Here is a 21,331-nt window from a genome sequence, read left to right as displayed (position 1 = left end):
CATCCTTTTCAAGCTTTCAAAACATTAGAATTTTCCTGACACTATTGTCTATATTTGGTAAACCATGAAGCATTCTCCTTGAAACTGTCATAGATCTTCAAATTCTGCTGCAGAATGTGATTTACCACATACTAGTAAATGATCTCCCAATCACAAGTGAATTTGCATATCAGAAACTCACTAACTTTATTCAAATTGTACTGACTCTAGAAATGTGTTCAGGCTCAATGAACAATAATTGAAGTCAATGTGATTTTCACACCATTTCACTGTGGGTTGGACTTGCACTCAATTGTAAAATTACACTGGCATGATCCAGCAGAGGTTCAATGTTGCCCTTTATGGTAAGTACTTCAATTTGATAAGTATTTATCTTTGATGATAACTGGCATTACCTAGACATTGCATTGCTGTCTCCTTCTCCCAGGACAAAGAATGTTAAAATTCAGAGCTATTGCTCAGCGGGAAAATGTAATGAATGGAATTATACCAGGGGGGAGGAACCCGAGGTCAGTTCTGCTGTTTGTACTGAATTAGCTTATCTTGGGAAGTGGCAGCAATAGAAATGTCAGAAATTACCTCATTATCCTTGAACTTGTGAAGGAAAATTATCGACAAAAGTTTCCTTTTGGTATTCCATGAATCCTGCTGAAAATGTATAGGTGTGAAAATGTACTGAGGACAGTGCAGGCCTGGCTATGGTGGCTCCCATGGTTCAATGCTTATGTGTGAAGAATGGCCACTTGCCAAAGTACTAAAGGGCTTTAAATTCCTGAGGCATTAGGACTGATTCTGGGGGAGGTGGGGCCTGTAGGAGTCAGGCAGCGTGCACCCCAACAGGGCCAGATTCAATATTAACATGGGTAGGTTTGCTAGTGCTGTTGGCGAAGATTAAATCTAGCTTGGCAGGGTGATGGGAACTTGCACATAGATTCTAAAGGGTGAGAAGCAAAACTGGAAATTGCATGTAGAAAATTAGTAGATGAATGTGGAAGGCAGAGAAACAATGACTAGAAAATAGAGAAAAAGGAGTTTGGCAGTGCTCGATGGTACATACTTCAATGCAAAGAGTCAAGTGAATAAGGCAGGCAAGCTGGGGGCACAGATAGACACTAGAAAGTATGACATCTTAGCTATTACTGAAATCAGGGGCGCGATTCTCCGACCCCCCACCGGGTCAGAGAATCGCCGGGTACTGGCGTGAATCCCGCACCTGCCGTGTCCCGAATTCTCCGCCACCAGAGATTCGGCGGGGGCGGGAATCGCGCCGCGCCGGTTGGCGGAAATCGCGCCAGTTGGCGGGCCCACCCCCGGCGATGCTCCGGTCCGGGATGGGCCGAAGTCCCGCCGCTGTCAACCCACGCCAGCCGGCATGGATTGAACCACCTTTTGAACGGTGGGACAAGGCGGCACGGGCGGGCTCCGGGGTCCTGGGGGTGCGCGGGGCGATCTGGCCACGGGGGGTGCCCCCACGGTAGCCTGGCCCGCGATCGGGGCCCACCGATCCGCGGGGGGGCCTGTTCTGTGGGGGCACTCTTTTCCTTCCGCCTTCGCCATTGTCTTCACTATGGCAGAGGCGGAAGAGACCCCCTCCACTGTGCGTGCACGGGGATGCCGTGAGCGGCCGCTGACACTCCCGCGCATGAGTCGCACGGCAAAGCCATTTCCACGCCAGCTGGTGGGGCGCCAAAGGCCTTTCCCGCCAGCCGGCAGGGCGGAAATCACTCCGGCGCTGACCTAGCCCCTCAAGGTGAGGGCTCGGCCCCTCAAGATGCAGAGAATTCCGCACCTTTGGGGCACCGCGATGCCGGACTGATTCGCGCCGATTTTGGCGCCGGTCGGCGGACATCGCGCCGATTGCGGAGAATCCCACCAATGGTCTTAAGAAGGGTAGGAATAGCAGCTCAACATGCTTGCTTACGTGATTTTCAGGTGTAATAGAGAGGGGAGAGAGAACGAGGGCAAGAATTACAATATTGGTTAAATAAATAACTACAACTGTGAAGAGGGATAATCATAGAATTTACAGTGCAGAAGGAGGCCATTCGGCCCATCGAGTCTGCACCGGCTCTTGGAAAGAGCACCCTACCCAAGGTCAACACCTCCACCCTATCCCCATAACCCAGTAACCCCACCCAACACTAAGGGCAATTTTGGACACTATGGGCAATTTAGCATGGCAATCCACCTAACCTGCACATCTTTGGACTGTGGGAGGAAACCGGAGGACCCGGAGGAAATCCACGCACACACGGGGAGGATGTGCAGACTCCGCACAGTGACCCAAGCCGGAATCGAACCTGGGACCCTGGAGCTGTGAAGCATTAGTGCTATCCACAATGCTACCATGCTGCCCTAATATGCTTAAGGATTATCAAAGAAGACCATATGGGATGAACTGAAGAATGAAAAAGGGGCAATCACACTCCTGGGAGGGTGCTATAGCCCTCCAAAGAATCAGAGGGAGATAGAAGAGGAAATATGTAGGTAAGTTGTAGGGAGGTCCCAATACTAACCGGGATACAATCAGTGTTAAAGTGTGGAAAGCACAGAATTCTTAAAATGCGTTCAGGCGACGTTTTAGCCTATACATAGCAAGGTCACAAAGAAAGGTGACAGCTTTGGACTTAGATTTAAGGAATAACCTTTGCTGATGGAAGAGGTATCAGTGAGAAAGCATTTTGGTGGGAGTGATCATAATTCATTCAGAATTAATGTAGTTATGGAAAAGGACAAAGATAAAACCTCTCTCTGATGTTGGACAACATTAATTGATTCCCAATTCTATCAAAGTTCTCCCACCAAAGGGCCTCTGATCTTAACTCAGGGCTCTTTCCTATCATAGATAGGGGTAATAGATATAGGACAGAGGTCAGAGGTAGGTTCTTTACGCAAAGAGTAGTGAGGCCGTGGAATGCACTACCTGCTACAGTAGTGAACTCGCCAACATTGAGGGCATTTAAAAGTTTATTGGATAAACATATGGATGATAATGGCATAGTGTAGGTTAGATGGCTTTTGTTTTGGTGCAACATCGTGGGCCGAAGGGCCTGTACTGCGCTGTATTGTTCTATGTTCTATCTATTTTACTATCAGGTTTTATAGAACATAGTACAGTGCAGAAGGAGGCCATTCAGCCCATTGAGTCTGCACCGATCCACTTAAGCCCTCACTTCCACCCTATCCCCAAAACCCAATAACCCCATCTAACCTTTTTTGGTCACGAAGAGCAATTTATTATGACCAATCCTCTTAACCCGCACGTCTTTGGACTGTGGGAGGAAACCGGAGCACCCGGAGGAAACCCACGCAGACACGGGGAGAACGTGCAGACTCCGCACAGACAGTGACCCAAGCCGGGAATCGAACCTCGGACCCTGGAGCCGTGAAGCCACAGTGCTATCCACTTGTGCTACCGTGCTGCCCATGGTATCAATATTGATGTGTCAATATTTCTGCAACCTAGTCTATGTAATTTGAGCTCTCCAAGTCCATTCAAGTGCACCTTTGGGCTGCCATTCCAAACCCAAGCCGACCATTTCACTTTTCCTCCTTTTAAAATTTATTTTGCTTTACCACTCCGAGACTCCTCTCTTCTATTGTCCTTCCTTTCACTTCTCTACTCTCAGTAATCTGCTGCCCTCCCAATTCTCTACCCAACCCTTCGGTACTCCTCAACCTTCCTGCTCTCTGGCTCCCCTTCCCTGTTGGATAAGCCTCTGTGTCTATCTTGCATCTTCCATCGGATTCATCAAGACACTTGGTGTTGGCTCAGTACAAGCAGCAGCCTCAACCTCGTCACTCTCGTCAATCTTGTCAATCAGTGCACCTGCTGGGCGCTAATCTTTCCTTTATTCTTTCATGGGATGTGGGCATCGCTGGCAAAGCCAGCATTTGTTGCCCATCACAAATTGCCCTTGAACTGACCTCACTCAGTCATTTCAGAGGGAAGTTAAGAGTCAACCACATTGATGTGAGTCTGGAGTCACATGTAGGCCAGACCAAATAAGATTTTCTTTCCTAAAATACATCAGGGAACTAGTTTTTTTTTACATCAATTGATGATAGTTGCATGGTCACTGTTACTGAGACTAGCTTTATATTCCAGATTTATTAACTGAATTCAAATTCACCAGCTACTATAGTGGGATTTGAACTCATGTCCCCAGGGCATTAGTCTGGGTCTCTGGGTGGCTAGTCCAGTGACGTTACCACTAGACCACCGTATTGCACATCACAGACAAGGTAACCTTTGTAACCAAATGCACCCCCTACCACTGCTGATCGTGCAATTTTTCAGTGGATCAGTTCTCACCGCACCTCTACATATCTCCCTCCATGTCTGTTAGCTTGTGAATAAACCCCTTGCTATCCAGTCACCTGGATGATTTCACCAACATCATGGCCTTAATGGAAGCCTGGCTGATGGGTGATAACATCTGTCCCCTAAATGGAGCCACCCCACATGGTTACATCTTCCACCACTGGGCCCATAAAGACCATTGCAGTGACGGTGTGGCACTTCATACGGTGCCGAAGAAGGCCATTCAGCCCATCGAGTCTGTGCTGGCCATTGGAAACCCTACCTAGGCCCACGCCTCCACCCTATCCCCACAACCCAGTAACCCCACATAACGTTTTGGACATTAAGGGGCAATTCGGCATGGCCAATCCACCAAACCGGCACATCTTTGGACTGTGGGAGGAAACCGGAGCTCGCGGAGGAAACTCACATGCACGGTGAGAAAGTGCAAATTCCACACAGTCACCTGAGGCTGGAATTAAACCTGGGTACCTGGAGCTGTGAGGCAGCAGTACTAACCACTCTGCCACCGTATCACCCACTTATCATCAAATCTCTCATTGGCCTGATCTGCGCCTTTGGCCTTTTCTCCTTCTTTAAGCATCTCATCCTTCATTTAAAAATCACCACCCTCTTACAGCTCTCCCAAGCTTGATTAATATTTTCTCACTGAGACATCTATGTTATTTTCCTTCCTCAGTCTCTGTGCCAAATAACTACTTACCCTTGATGAGTTCAACTCACATCACAATTATGCTGTCGCTCCTCTGAATTCACTGGCCTCTTATTCTCCCCAACTCTCCCTCGTGTAAAATGCTGCAACACATATTTCCGATCACCCTTTTGACCTGTCTATCTCATGTGGTCTTGCTAGTTCCAGCATATTGATCACAGACAAGGTAATCTCTAATCACTCCTTTGCCTGATTCTCCACTCACACCCCCTTTTCATGCTCCGAGCCTCCTTCCTTCTGTATCCTCGCCTGAAAAAAAAATTCCCAATCCATTCACAGCTGCACTTTCAAAATCTCAATTGTCATATTCGCGACAACATTTGTTATACAGACCCTGGGAGGGTGGAACAGGATAGCTGGGAGTGCCGGTAAGGGGGGGGGGGGGAGGGCGGGATGGGGGGGGGGGGGGGATTGGGAGGATCAGAGAATGGAGGGTGAGGGAGAGGAAGAGGGAGAATGGGGGAGGAGGTTAATGGGGAGAAAGGAGGAGAATAGGGGGATGGAGGTTAATGGAGGAGGAAGGAGGGGACTGGGGACAGGAAGGGAGGGAGGGGGAGGGAAGGAGGGGAATGGGGTGGAGTAGGAAGGGGGGGAGCTGACAGACAAAGCCTTGTCCTGTGAGAATCTGGTGAGGATGAGGGCCTCCCTGGTCCTCAAGGCATGCTGGACGCTCGCCGCTGCCTGTCCTCGATCACCGGCTCAATCTGGTTCTCCCCGGGCTTATCCTCCATCCATTTTGATCCACCTCCTCCTCATGCAAGGCTGCACATCCCTCCTTCTCCAGAATGTCAACCCGCTGCTGTGCCAGGTTGTGGAGGGCACATCAGATCTCCACAAAGCGGGACACCCTCTGTGGGGTATACTGCAGGGCACCACTAGAGCAGTCCAGGCATCGGAACCGCATTTGGAGTAGTCCGATGCTCCGCCCGTGCATGTCATCAGCCAGGACCTCAGTGGGTACCCTTTATAATTCAAGAGCCAACCCGCCATCCTGGGGTGGTCCTTGAAGATCACGTGTCCCAGGATGTAGCTGTCATGCACGCTCCCTGGAAGCGTGTACACACATGCATGATCTGGAGGTGGGTGGTCACACAAATGTTGACCATTGAGGGAGCGGAACCCCTTTCTGATACATGCAAGGCAACATACATGTCATCGATTACCCCCTGGATCTGGGGCACTCTGGTGATGGCAGAGATTCCTGCAGCCCAGGCATCTTGGTGGGCTTGATCCAACTCAAATTTGATATATTCTACTGGTCGGGCATGTAGGGCATTTGTAACCTCACGGATGCATTTGTGGGCTGTAGGTTGTGAAATGCCACATAAGACCCCGCTTGAGCCTTGGAATGAACCGGTGGCCTAGAGGTCCAGGGCTGCACTAACATTCACAGCCACCAGGAGTGGGTATCCTCCTCCTCCACGGGGTGGCAAGTCCGTGATGACATGGCACAGGTCTCTTTGTTGAGACGGAGTCTCTTGCAGCACATGCTGTCCGCCATCTCCTCGAAATACCAACAACGCGTGTAGACCTTGGGCCATCACTGCCGTCACCCTCTGGGCTCCTCCTTGGCCTGATGGGTGGCTGGGTCTTCAAGGTGGGTGGTGGCCCCTTGAGTGCGACTGCGCATTCGTGGTACATATCAATAATTGAAATTTAAATCTAGGTGGCACGATAAAGAAGTTTGCAGATTGTACAAAAATTGTCTACTAGGTTGGGAAATGCCATTTCCGTGGCCAGTGTTGCATTTGTTGGTGAGCAGTTGACCTCTGGGACCAATGGCCATTCCAATCTTTGATCAGTTGCCAAAATGAATTCTTCCTCACCAGCTGTTTGCTCTGAAGGAGCAGCTTCTCCGGTTACACATATATGTCTGTAGTTGCGATGCTACTGCTGGTCATTCACTTTCACTGTGTCCTATCAAGGTGTACTACTTTGCACCGGGTGTTCCAAGTTGTCAAGTGGGCTGACAATTGCTGAGTGCATTGAATGTCTGCACTCTGCTTCTCCAACTCTCAGCTCTGGCAATCGTTTGACAGCTTTATCAAAGTGAAACTTGTCTTTCTGTCGAATTACTTTAGTTTTGCCACTTCCTCCTGTTACTACTTGCGGCTTCAGAAGTTTTTCAGCTGTTAGGATCTGTTCAGCAGTCAGTGTTTTGGTGCCATGTTAAACACTGCAAATCTCTCCTGGTACATAGAGGTTTACCAGTCCAAGCTTTTGACTTCTTTCAGCTGCAATGAGGGGATTTAACTTAGTATCTTCTATCTGGGAGTGTAGATATTCTTTCAACTAATTGCGGTTGACTCTCAGCTTAGTTTGCCCTCTGAGGTGGGCATCATTTCATCATATATCCTCAAATTTACCTTCACTGGCTTCATTTTCACCATCCTCAGCAACTTCATATAGGTCTGCGAAGCTCCTGATGCTGCATATAGCACAGGTGTCCATCTAACACTTCATATTAACTTGATGCTCTCCTTCTGTAGTCATTATTCCAATAGTTACGGGCCATTTTTTACTCTTTGACTTGATGATGCCAACCTGTTTCAGGGTGTAGAGCGATTTATCAGAATTATCGTCCCACATCTCTCCAGCACCCATCTTTATAGGCTCACTTTTCCTCTGCAAAGTAATTCAGCTTCTTGGAATTGGAGCACTGCTCTCCTCAGGCTGGACCTGCCTTATTTTTGTGTGGGGTCCTCCACACTATTTACATCCTGAACTCTGGCCTTGATTTTGCTACAGGCCTTTCTGTAAATAGTTCTTCCTTTTCTCCATTGACTTATGGAAAGCCGAAATTGTCTCTTCCCATAGTGCAAAGCCTTGTCAGTTCTCCCATCAATACTCTTCAGCTGATGATTAATCACTTCAGCGCTTCGGCACATATCAATAGCTCTCTTGAGAGAAAGTTTCTCTTCTCTCAGCAGACGTGCTCTTGTGGTGGGATTTCTTGTTTTTAAGTCAATCCTATCTCTGATCTGATCATCCTTCAGTCGCTCAAACTCACAAGATTCAGCGAAATGTCTTAGTGCTGTCACATGCTGATCAATATATAAATGATTTGGAGGAAAATGTAACTGGTCTGATTAGTAAGTTTGCAGACGACACAAAGGTTGGTGGAATTGCGGATAGCGATGAGGACTGTCGGAGGATACAGCAGGATTTAGATTGTCTGGAGACTTGGGCGGAGAGATGGCAGATGGAGTTTAATCCGGACAAATGTGAGGTAATGCATTTTGGAAGGTCTAATGCAGGTAGGGAATATACAGTGAATGGTAAAACCCTCAAGAGTATTGAAAGTCAAAGAGATCTAGGAGTACAGGTCCACAGGTTATTGAAAGGGGCAACACAGGTGGAGAAGGTAGTCAAGAAGGCATACGGCATGCTTGCCTTCATTGGCCGGGGCATTGAGTATAAGAATTGGCAAGTCATGTTGCAGCTGTATAGAACCTTAGTTAGGCCACACTTGGAGTATAGTGTTCAATTCTGGTCGCCACACTACCAGAAGGATGTGGAGGCTTTAGAGAGGGTGCAGAAGAGATTTACCAGAATGTTGCCTGGTATGGAGGGCATTAGCTATGAGGAGCGGTTGAATAAACTCGGTTTGTTCTCACTGGAACGAAGGAGGTTGAGGGGAGACCTGATAGAGGTATACAAAATTATGAGGGGCATAGACAGAGTGGATAGTCAGAGGCTTTTCCCCAGGGTAGAGGGGTCAATTACTAGGGGGCAGAGGTTTAAGGTGAGAGGGGCAAGGTTTAGAGTAGATGTACGAGGCAAGTTTTTTACACAGAGGGTAGTGGGTGCCTGGAACTTGCTACCGGAGGAGGTAGTGGAAGCAGGGACGATAGGGACATTTAAGGGGCATCTTGACAAATATATGAATAGGATGGGAATAGAGGGATACGGACCCAGGAAGTGTAGGAGATTGTAGTTTAGTCGGGCAGCATGGTCGGCACGGGCTTGGAGGGCCGAAGGGCCTGTTCCTGTGCTGTACATTTCTTTGTTCTTTGTTCTTTGTAATATTCTCCTACTCTTCCTGGGCTCTGGAGTTAAACATGTTGCGGCACAACCTACCAGCCAGGTCGCGCCCCAAAGGGAGCCTTCCCGACAGTCACAATGTTTCGCGGGATCTACCCAAGTCCCGCAAGGCGGCGGGATCAGGACCCCACCCACAATGGGCAGGACCAAGCCGTGCTCACCTAAGTAGGCCTTAAACCTACTTAAGCCCTACCTACCCGATATCTTATGGCCTCCTGGAATCTACCGGCCTCACCAGGGAGGCTGCAGCCGGGTTCCATTCAGCACTTGTCCACACAAACATGGACCAGGTGGAATGGCCCCTCCCCCGGGGGGGGGGGGGGGGGGGGGGGGGGAGTGTCATCAAAGATCCCTGGGTGGCCAGGGATAGAGCAGGATGGCCCCCTGACCCTCTCCCTGGGTGGCAGTGCAAGGGTGCCTGGTTGCCAGGAGAGCACTGCCAATGGTCAGGACCTGAGGGGGCTATGCCCATGAAAGGATGGTTTGGCAGGGTCTGAAGGGTGGGGGTGAGGGTGCAGGGCAGGGAAGAAGGGGCCTCTGGGAGGTTGGGGGGGTTGATGGTTCGGGGTCCTGGAAGGGGGGCCTATAAGGGGTGGGCGGGGTGGATCCTGAAGAGGGGAGACTCAGTGTCCCCATAGCGGTTGTCCTCATTTGAGGGGTTGTGGGGTATTGCCATATGTGTGGGAGGTGACATTGCCCATGGGTGGGGAGTAGCAACAAACTCTCAGAGATCGGGGACCCTTTCAAAATGGTTGCCTGATTTTTGAGTTCCGCTCCCCAGTGATGAAAAAAGTTCTAAGGGCGGGATTTACTGTGAACCCCGCTGCGTGTTTTCAGCGGCGGAGGTGGCCCGCCAGCTGGATTTACCGACCCTGCCATTGCCAACAGGATTTCCCAGTGACTGCACCCCTCATCGCCGGGAAACCCATGCGCCGGTGTGGGACCAGAATATCTTGCTGGTTAGCCGGGAGATCATGCCCAAAGTGTGGTTAGATAGCAGTGGGGAAATCAGCAACAGAGCCGACGGTAAACTACCAGCAAAACCCGCTGCAAGTGACACTTAGAAGCTTTTCGGTTAAATCGTGCCCGTAGTGTTCATAAATAACTTGAGTGGAGGGTTCAAAGTGAGTCTTCAGCGCCTCCACAATTTCACAAGGCTGGTTTGTCTGTTCCCTAGTTGAGATGCGGGGTGCTATACAACATGTATCTCTCGTTTCCCAGTACTGATAACGGTTGCTGCTTTTATTTGTTCAGATTTCTTGTTTAACGCTGTGGCAATTCTATCATTCTGCCATTTGAGACTAGATGAATTGAGATGACTGTATAAAAATAAGACCCTCGAGCACACCGATGCAGGTGAATAGCGGAAGAGACCAAAAATGAGAACCGCGCCAGGCACCAAACAGTTTGTGTTGTGACCGGCCCACTCCCATTGGCGAAATCGGGATCTCGTCGCAGCATGGCGAGAAACCAATTATCACCACTTAAACCCAATTTCCATACAATTAACGAGAGCCACCCCTTATCCAATGGCCTCCCGTCATTCAGCGGCCTCCCCAGCAAGTGGTCACGCTGGCACCGATTAGTACTCCCTTTGAAACGCGTCAACCTGGTGGAAGAGCTTCTGTGGGGAGCCAAGGAGATGAACAGACATCTCTGCTCACAGGCAAGGAGCCCAGAGGTGCTGGGCTTGTCATTCCAATACATGGCAGGGGGGGGGGAAGCTCGGGTGAGGGTGGAGGTCCCTCCGCAGGACTGGGTCGCCATGGGAGGGCTGGGGGGGGGGGGTGCAACCCGCATGGCACTAGCATGCCAACCTCGGGATCGTGTGTACCCGTTCCGGGGGCAACCGTTGTCCCTGCCTGTCTGCCCCACCGATTACATAACCCCCACAGACTGTTGACGCCTCTGGCCGTGCGGCTGAAGGCTATTGCTAACAGGGAATTGGCAGTCGTGTTTAAGTGAGCACTTCACAAAACGCAAGTGGATTCCCGTGGGTGGGCAGGCCATGTAGTATGTGCAGCTCATTACCCAGCATCCCAATCACACTCTGTTGGCTGGATACTGCTTGAACACTGCGGGAGACAACACCACACATGCAGCAGCCAACATCTTAACACCCAGGGGATGGGACGCAGCTCTGGGGGCATTCCACGGTTGGAGGGTCGAGGAGTACCACAGGGAGGGGTACGCCTGGAGAGATGGGCCCAGTGTTCGGAAGTCAGCCAGCATTATGTAAGAAAATGAGCGAGGCATCATAATAGTTGTGCACAATTCCCCACTCACCCAATCCCTATTCCCCCCTTTCCCCCCCAACCCCTCCCTCTCATCCCCTACCACCCCCTCAACCTCTCCCCCCCTCCCTGGTGCCCTCAGTGATACCCGATGTGCTTGGTCCTCCTGGCTCTACCACTACGTCTGTGTGTGTCCCCAGGATGTACATTAGAGGTGGAGGCAGGCAGCTGCTTACCACGTCCCGTGTCCTTCGTGTCCTTGGAGGGGTCCTCTGGGGGCCAGAGGGCTCTGGCTCACAGCCGTGCTTCCCTGTCCTGTGGGCGGGCTGCGAGATGCGGCTCATCAGAGCGGTGGAACTCGGGGGATCTGGTGGCCACAATCGTCACTCCATGGGATGGGTCCGGGTTGGCAGCCAGCGCCACCTCCCCCTGCTTGGTGCCCATAGGGCCCTGGGGTTCACCTTGGGATGGAGGGGCAGCTGGTTCAAGCCCTGGCTGCCCCTGCATCCATTGACTTTGCCAGCCCTGGCGGCTCCCCAATATCTCCTCAGTGATTGGGCCATGCTCTGCAGCGCCTCGGCAATGCCCACCACAACTGGGACAAGCTCCGCAGCGCCTCAGCCATTCATCTATGAGAGCAGGATATGTCCCACAGAACATCATCAAGGTCAGCCTGGTACTGGGTGACATCCCCCAGCGAGGCAGACATTCTGCTGAGAACCTCAGCCATGGCCGTCACCAACTGTGCGATGCCATGGGCACCTTCACTCATGGTGCCGCTAAGGTGCACCAGGCTCTCCACTGTAGTCGCCACCCTAGCAGTTTTGGCCTCAGTACCACGCATTGCCGGCAAGATCTCCTGCGCCGGAGCCGCTGGGACTCCTGCAATTGGCTATGGATCTGCTGGAGTGTCGCTGATATCTCCTACTGAGTGTCCCGGCCGCTCCCTAACATCTCCATCAGCTCTGGGATAGCCTGTTTCACAGACTCGGCATCAGGCTGGCACCCAGCTGGGTCCTGGGACCCAGCAGACCTCCGACTGCTGTCTCGCCAGTGGGTTCCTGCCTCCACCTGATCAACATTAGCAGCTGTGTGGTGCTCACCAGATTGCGCCCCAGAAGCCTGTCCACAAATGGCTCCCAGTGTGTGTATGTGCGCTGGTGGAGGGTGGGGATGACAGCTGTGACACCTCGATCGTGTCTTCCTCGGAGCTCCCCTCCGAGGTGTTCTCCTGGGAGGCTGGAGAGGGTGCCACCAAGGGTGGGCCGGCGCCATTGGCCAGAGGGCCTGTGGGAGAATGGACATGTGGTCGGGGGGGGGGGGGGGGGTCAGTCAGTGAGGCAATAACAACTCAAGTTTGATAGGTCCTTTAGCTGTGGCATTATGGTTCCTCACCTTTGCAGCGTCTGCCAGCCTCCGCGTTGGTGACCGCTCTGTTCTTGGCCACCCAGTCACCTCCCGGGCATGCTCCTCGAAAGTGGTGAGGATTTTAATGTCCGGCACACCACCGCCAGTCTAGGCCCTCTCTCGGCGATTGTGGGAGAGCTTTGCCTGAGGAAATACAGAGAAAGCGTTGTCAGCTACACATGTAGTTCACAGTGTTGGGAGGGAGGTGGGTGTGAAGAAAGTGTTTGGAGGGGTGGAGGGAGAGAGGGGGGTGGAGGGAGGGTTGGGGGTCGCATGGAAAGTTGGGGGTTGGACAGCTCGAGTGGGAACGGAAAGATCTGAGGGGAGAGGGGGATGGTGTGGGGGGTGTTGGTGTCTACTCACTCCTGCTGCCCGGTTTGTTAAACTTTAATCCGGCACTGGAGGCAAGTCCCCCTGGTCACCCTCCCGGCACTCACAGCCCCGCCACCTCATCCCAGGCAGCACTGGCTGCACTATGACTGACCCTCGGGGAACAGGACAACCCTCCTGGCCTCCACTGCGTCTAGGAGCCTGGCCAGATCTGCATCGCTGAATCTTGGTTTGGTCTCCTGGACGCCTTTGCTGTGAGCTAGGGTGACCAGGAGGACTGGCCTCCAGTGCCGGATAAACGTTTAACGAACCGGGCAGCAGGAGTGAGTAGACACCAACACCCCCCCTCACCATCCCCCTCTCCCCTTAGATCTTTCCGTTCCCACTCAAGCATCCAACCTCCAACTTTCCATGCGACCCCCAACCCTCCCTCCACAGTTTACCCGGTTCAAGTGAACGACAAGAAGGCACTGAGGCTCTACCCATTGTACGTGAGACAAGTGACGACGGCATCCCACTTCCCATACCAGATGTGCAACATGACAGACCTCAGCTAGTGTGTACCGAGGCACTCGACAATCACAGTGAGACTACTGGCGACTCCGGTGACAGCACGTTACGTCAAACCTCATTCGCTCGAGCCTCTCCACAATGCATACCTGAACGTTTAGACTCTGGACGTGGAGCATCAAGAAACCTCAGCTGACTCAAGTGAACCTGCAGTGACTCCGGACGGGGAGCCTCCAGAAACCAAAGCTGATTCAGGTGAAACAGACCAGACTCCAGACAGGGAGCATCGACAAGCCAAAGCTGATTCAAGTAAGCCGGACATGACTCCAGACGGGGAGCGCCGCAAACTCAGTGACGGCACGCTCAAGGAGACAGCAGATGCCACGAAGGACGCTGACACGAGCAACTGTGTGAAGGACTCGTATTATCCACAGTGTGTGGTCCTTGAGAGCAGCAAACACGGCAACAAAACCAACCATCACAACAACAACATCAAAAACAATAGCAAGAAGCGTACCAAAGGCAACAGCGTCGACAACAAGCACGACAAAAACAACACCACTGGAACTACGACTGGTACGACATGGTACAACTCTGCCCATGAGGGAGACTGTTACTGCTCAGCTCAGTACAATGACGTGCCATGGCAGGACAATGCATCTTACCAATTCACGTTTGCTGCACTACCAACAAGCAACCTGGCTTTCAGGACAGATGCCATCAAGAATTACAAGCATCGAAAGAAAAAAAAGTCCAGATCAGACAACAAAGTGATTTGACCACTTCTTGGTTCCTTCAGCACAGGGACACTGAAGGCGTTTACAATGCAATGTCACCATCAACATCACCAACTCACCAACCAAACAAGAAAGCCACTCAACCTGCTTCCTCTGCAATGGGGCAGTGCTTCTGAGGAACACCAACATGTGGTGGGCCCCGATTGAACTTGGCCACACCCATCCCCTTGATGAGACAGAAGATGTCCAGAGGCGGCCTGGGTGGGCTCCCAGATCATCAGATGCCTTCTGAGCAGTTAAAAGACATGGGCAGCACTCGGAAGTGTGAGCAGCCAGAAGACTAAGTATCACCAAAGGGGTGCATTTAAAGCCAGACTGCAGCAATGGAGGTCTGAGCCAGGCCTTCCCAATCCCGAGGGGGACACCCCAAGTCCACGGGCTTAACACCAAGTCACTATCCGCGGCTCAGGCAGCCATCCCCCAGCAAGCCCAATAGTTTTCAATGGTTATTCAGTTTTTTTTTGCCTCCCACTCCCTCACCACAGCCATGGCGTCCATACAACGTTTGTAAATATTTGAATTTATATTAATTCACGCCGCCTGAGTGGAGCGGAGCATCGCGGAAGGGCGGCGCATACTGTGTCCAACCTGCTAATTAGATTTAAATGCATGCAAATGCTGGTTTTGCATGTCGCTGCCAGCATGGGGTACAAGCCTCGTTATCACCACCAGCGAGGGATTGGAGCACGGCGCCGTGCAGACCTTGATTTTGGCCAGATGCCCGATTTTCTGCCCGATCACTATTTGCGGTGTCGCGAGGTGGAGAATTTCACTCAACATGTTCCAGGTAGTGGGTAAAATAGCTTTTGCCTCAATCCTTTTCTCACAAGAAATTAAATCAGAGGCCACATGACTACAGCAAGCCATAAGACATAACAGGCATCCATGCACGCCATGCACAGAGGCATTTTTTCATACAATACAAGAGACATCAAGAGGTAGAGGACTAAGGGGCCTCATTTCACTCAAGCTGGCACAATTGTCAGGTTACCAAATGTCAGAGGCTGGTATCCTGGGTGACTGATAACAGTGGAAATAGTTATCAATTCTAAGTTCTTAATATTTGTAGTTGTTACTTTGTTAGTGAATAAAATATTGGGGTGAATTCTCCGTTCCACCGGAAGTGAACTGCCTATGGGATTCCCGGTGGAGTGGGGTGCCCATAATGGATAATTCTATTGGCCAGCAGTGGGAATGTAGAATCCCGCTGCCGGCGATGGCGCGTCGCCGAGGAAAACGAGTTTGGGAAGGCGGAGAATTCACCCCACTGTAATGTCACATATTGGTAATGTACGGAGGCCTTGTGGTAAAGTGGTGACAGCCCTACCACTGGACACTCTGGGTTCGAGTCCAATGCCAGGATGTCTGTTGGCCAAGGAAGGAATGTTCAATGTGTTGATAATCAGATTGAAAGTCCTTCCAACACTCCCCACTTTTCCCAATGGGTAAGAAAACTATATGGGTGTGAAGATATGCTAACAATACTGGTAATGTGAAATTTGGACAAGCTATTGGTTTATTATTATATTGAAGCAAACTCAGCAATAATATGTAGAGAAAATTATTCAATGCTGAGCCAAGTTCTGTAAGAGGTTAATTTGCAGAAAGGTACAGAGCAGCTAACAGTTGCACTGCCGCCAATATATTGCCAGATTAGCTACAAACAAAGTGGCGATTACCGACATGTTGCAAAATAAAACTGAAAGATACTATCCCTTATTCAAACTTTTAATATTGTATGATGTCCCAATGATGAAATACTTTACATAAAATAATGACACGAAATGATGAGTGAAGAATTTTGCAACACCGTATTTATTCTAAATAGTATATAAGCTGTTACAATGCAATAACTAACCTCACGAGCATCAGGTTTTGTGACCTTCACTGAAGATTTCCTGCCTCAGTCCAAGGTACCCCCGTGCTCGTCAATGAACTCGGTCCACAATCTTGATGTTCCACATTCTATATCTCAAAATGATTTGTTGCATTGTATTGAACAAATAGTCACATTCAAAGCTTCACTGACCTTTTACAATGCCATACATTATCATGCTACAATCCTTGCAAGCTTCCCTCACACCGACATCAATGCAGAGAGGAACAGGAACGGCAGAGCCACGTACTCCACAAAGCAGCTAATGGTTTCGACTGCATAATGAAGACTGGTACATAAGCTCTCAATCTTATACTATGGAACAGATATGCTGGAGTGCAACAGAAACCAGAAGAGACAGTTCTTTCAGTTATATATCAACAATCAGCATCACCTGTCCTGGACAATTACTTTTAACATACATCTTGTCAAATACCACACTGTATGTCATATTAACAAAAATGTAATTTTGACAGCACAAAAATATTCACACCTTATTTAGATCTGCTTACATGCACCCTCTTTACAACCCATGCATCTTCATTAATAAGCCTTGATATAAAATTAAACTACCCATCTGTCCCTCTGGGACTTGCATTGCAAGACTGGAGGTGCAATTTTAAATCCTTGTCATAAAAGGCCAAAGTTCAAGTGGTTCGATCTGGTCACCAAGTAGCATTTTGCCACCTGGTTATGTGCGTTTCTATGTTATTGTGTTAACTTGTTAAGACCAGCAAAGTAATCCTGAAGCGGACAAGCCCAGCACACACCAAACTCATCATGCAATTCCTCTCATTCTCAATTTTTGCTTCCTGATTAACTCGTTTGTGATGAAAAAATTTATGCATGCATCATAAATGTTCCCCAAAGCGGATAGAAAATCAACTATAATTGTTTTTAACCTTGGTTATAAACTCAGATTTCAAGAAGTTGAACAGCAACTGTAGTAGATGAGTTGTTTTTTTAACCACGAGAGACAACTGTAAAGCTGAGAGAGAGTAAAGCCTAACAAACCTAACAGGAAAGCAAATTCAGGGATTATTTTAAATTTAAAGTAAGCTTTTTCATTTGTCAGTAAATTGGAATTTTTCACTTATTATTGCTTTCATTTTTTTGTAAATGTTTACATTTTATTGTGCCAAATTGGCTCAGATATAGCAGTTTTGCTGCAGTTAGAGGTTGTGGACTTAAACTCCACTCATGTTCACAGTTAGAGCTAAATCTCAGAAAGCACTCCAGTACAGTACAGTGGCAAGACCACACTGTTAGATGTACCTTCCTTGTAATGAAAGACTAGTTTATCTGCATGTTTCAATGATTCAGGTACTTGTTAAATATTCCATGATATTAGTTAAAGAAATGCAGGGAATTTTCCTTATGTCCTGGCCAACATTCTGTCACTAACAAACACCACCACTGGTTATCCATCTCATACTACACATGCAAAATAGTTTCCATTTTTGCCTACATAAAAATGGGCATTGCATGTCATACAGAAGCTATATGTGTTAACAGAACGACACATAGTACAACAAAGTTGACTTAGTTACAATGTCATGTTGAAGCAAAAATCAGATTGAAGCAGAAATATTTTTACAGACTTTAAGAAAATATTTCTCAGAACAAGAATCGTTATTGATCTCAACTAAAGGCTCCAAAAGCTGCTATAAGAGCAACCACAAAGGACATTGGAGAAGATGATGGATAACAGTAGTAGGAATATTTTTCAACCACTTTTGGAGTCAGAATGTCATCAAGGACAGTATGTAATCACTGAAGAATCATCAGGGCAGACCCAGTAAATGGCACAGACTGTCGGTCATGTCAGTCTGCGTTGCAGTAGACTATTCTGAATTAGCAATATGCAAGTGTCGAAATAGATGCACATAAAACACTGGATAGAATAAAGGGTCTCGAGAAAGATTAAGCTGGTGTTTCTGCCAGCATCCACTGGCGGTTCTCAAAGAAATGAGGCTGACTCTCATTTCCCTTTCCCCATATATTTAACAGCACACTGTGGCCTGGGATTGTTCTCACATACGGGAGAGTGACCCATGGTGCCAATATTTGAAAAGGCAGTAATCAGAACCAACAAATCATAAGGACATTAGCTTGACTTCAGTTAATGGCAAGTCTTAGGAAGGTTCATTAAAGATCTGATAATTTTACAGAAAAGCAATTATTGGAGAGTCTCACTTGGTTTCTGGGAAAGAATGTCAAATCTTATCTTCTGGACTGAATTTTTAATAAAATGTTCTAGGCTGACTCTAGTTGACGTTGCATACCTTAATTTTCAAAAAGTCTTTGACAAGTTATCACATAATTACTACAATTGCTAAATTATTGAACAGTGTTGTGTGGGATTAGCAGGCAGATGGGAAATTGATTACATTCTCATAGACAGAAGTTTGTTATCGATAGTTGTGATTTTGTGTAGTGGAGTCTTTTGGGAATTAGTGTTAAGAATGTTGCTGTTCATTCTGTTTAACTGCCACAATCCCCACAGAGATCATGGGGTATGGACCATTAGGTTTCCCGTGACATCAGCTGAGTACGAACTTTCCTGATAACAGGGCGAGGCTTCCCTTTAACAAGGCGAGCCTGCGTAGTATAAAACCCCCGGCCTAAATGAAGGTCGGGGCAGGAGAACCCTCTGGGGAGTGGAATAATTATCTGGATGTAGGCATTGGGGAATTGTATGCAGGTTAGAAGATGATACAGATATTTGTCTAGGTATTAATTCAGAACTTAGAAGAGAAAAATGGATAATAGCCCAATCAAAATATGATGGGGGAAATAGGCTTTTGTCTGTCAGATACTATTTAATATAGATAAATGTAATGATATACATGTAGGGAGAGTCAATATCAAATCTATGTAAAGAATACAGGGTTGTGAGGTTAAGGCAAAAGAGCAGGCACAAAATGTAGAAGTGTTCTTTAGCTCAGTTGCTAAGGTCTTAAGGAAACTAGAACCAGTGCCTGTTAGCTTCTTATCCATTATGTAAGGTCCAGCTGAGATAATGGCAAATGGAAGGAGGACTTTTCAGTAAAAGCAGACCACGCAAAATTAGATATGCAGCACATTGTGGGTTAGGTGGTTTATCAGGGAGACGAAATGTGATCAAAATTTTAATCCATAAGGTTGAGCAATTACGTAAAATTACTTAAAAATTATAATGGATCATTTCCATTGGCTAAAGTCTATTGCTATGCAAATTGTTTCTGTAGTTCACTGCCAATGAAGGAGAATTTTTGCATTCCTGGGATCTGAAAACATTTGTCATTTGATGCAGCAGGTGTCTCAAGGAGTCCTCTGCATGGTGGTTGGATCAGGTGGTGCAGTGTGTCGCTCAGATTAAAGTTTGATTGGAGGATATACACTTGGGTTGGATTCTCCGCACCATGATGCCAAAATCGCGGCCGGCGCCGGGGCAGAAAATTCAGTTTGACACCGAAATCGGGCCCAGCGCTGATTCGGCGGTTCTCCGGGCACCGAAAAGTGGCGTCACGGGGAGTACGCCGCGCCGCCGGGGACCATTGCCAGAGGCCCGCTCCTATATCCTCCGACCCCGACCGGCCGAGTTCCCGCGGCGTGGAACTAACCTGGTATTGTCGGTCAGGATGCTTGCATGGTGGCTGCAGACTCAGTCCGCGGCTGCCCTGGTCGGAGGCCAGGGAAGGCCTAATAGGCGGCCGAGGAATGATTGTGCGGGGTTTGAGGGTCGGGCGCGCGGCCGATCAGAGGGTCTCTTTTTCAGGTCCTGCTCTGTGGTCCGAGTCCGCCATGGAGCACGGTGTGGCCGCTGGAGGCCGCTGCCGTGCGCATACGCGGCCTCTGACCCGGAAATGTGAGGGCCCGTATCTGCAGCAAAAGCTGAGAAATTTACTCCGGGTCCCTGCTAGGTCCCTGCAGGGCTATGAATTTGTGTCCCTTATTTCCAGGATTTTAGGAGTAAAACTCCACGGTCTTGATGGTAGCATGGGAACATAGTCTCAATAATGGAGAATCCAGCCCACTGTATTTCACCACTTTGGTAACAGTACTGAAGCTGGTGTGCATGATATTCATGTTGCATTTTTAAAGGTAATTCCAAGTTAGAGTGATAGCTGTCTAAAACCATACATTCCTCCTCCTCCCTTCCATTTGGAACTACCTGAGGAAAGTGACTAGGATTCTATTTGACACCTATCTACCTTTGGTATTCCAAAGCATAGCTGTGGTTCTTATCAACAAAACGTCAGATTTTAGTCAATCTAGAAATAATCAGGCAGCAAAGTTCTGTCACCTGCTCAACCAATAATCTCAGCTAAGCAGCTCAAGGCATTCACTGCAGTTTTGTGGCTGTCAATGTCACTGTGGCTCTTTTAAGTATCAGCATCCGTCCAACATTCCGCGGTGAAATTAGAAACATCTCTGTTTGCTGTGCACACTACAATACACAAGGTCACAGAAATTGCATTATCCAGCTGCCATTAATTTATCACTTTCCTAATGGAGGTTGTCAAGCAGGAGGTGAGAAGAGCTGTTTGATTTCCTCAGGTGCAGTGGGTCATCAATTGCACTCACATGGCCCCGTGTGCTCCATACAAGAGGAATGGGAAGGGATTCTGTTCCTTAGACATGCAATACATCTGCAATCCTGAGCCCAGATCTATACCTAATATCTTGTAAGTGGACATGGGAGACAAGGTTAGGAGCAACGTCATGCTGACGCTAGATGGTCCCATATATTTGAATAAATATTAACTACATAGAAATTTATTTGGGCCCTGCAAGGAACTCAACACCTGTGTATGAATGTAACAAGGCTATTCGGGCTTGCCTGCAAAATAAAATCAAATTTACGGTGCTGGATGGACAGGTTCCTTAACAAGCTCATTAAGGATGTTTAAGAGGCCATTAATTAGTGTTGGCCACATTTCTCATTCCTTGCCCCTCTGCCACTCCTTTGAAAATTCAGAACTATTCCAGAGGCACAGGCTACCAATCCGATTCAAAATTTTTAAAAATAGACTCCTTTCCCCCGAGAACACCCAACCCCCATGGAATGCACCACCACTCATCCCACTCAACCCCCTAACCGCAGAACCCCCT

At 48.7% G+C, this 21,331-nt stretch overlaps 1 protein-coding gene across 6 annotated transcripts in view; it reads right to left on the bottom strand.

Annotated features, from left to right (window-relative positions):
- frmpd3 (FERM and PDZ domain containing 3) overlaps positions 1–21,331 on the bottom strand; it is a 698,336-nt gene that overhangs the window by 307,150 nt on the left and 369,855 nt on the right. The window contains exon 3 of one of the 6 annotated variants that reach the window (XM_072505441.1): positions 12,710–12,865. The exons of the other annotated variants lie outside the window; for them this stretch is intronic. The gene's annotated coding sequence lies outside the window, so the exon portion shown is untranslated. The remainder of the gene's footprint in view (positions 1–12,709; positions 12,866–21,331) is intronic. 6 annotated transcript variants of the gene reach the window in all.

Source organism: Scyliorhinus torazame, chromosome 5 (assembly GCF_047496885.1).
Source record: "Scyliorhinus torazame isolate Kashiwa2021f chromosome 5, sScyTor2.1, whole genome shotgun sequence".
NCBI classification, from domain to species: Eukaryota; Metazoa; Chordata; class Chondrichthyes; order Carcharhiniformes; family Scyliorhinidae; genus Scyliorhinus; species Scyliorhinus torazame.
Note: the sequence above shows the minus strand (reverse complement) of the source record. Positions and strands in the feature narration are given on the sequence as shown.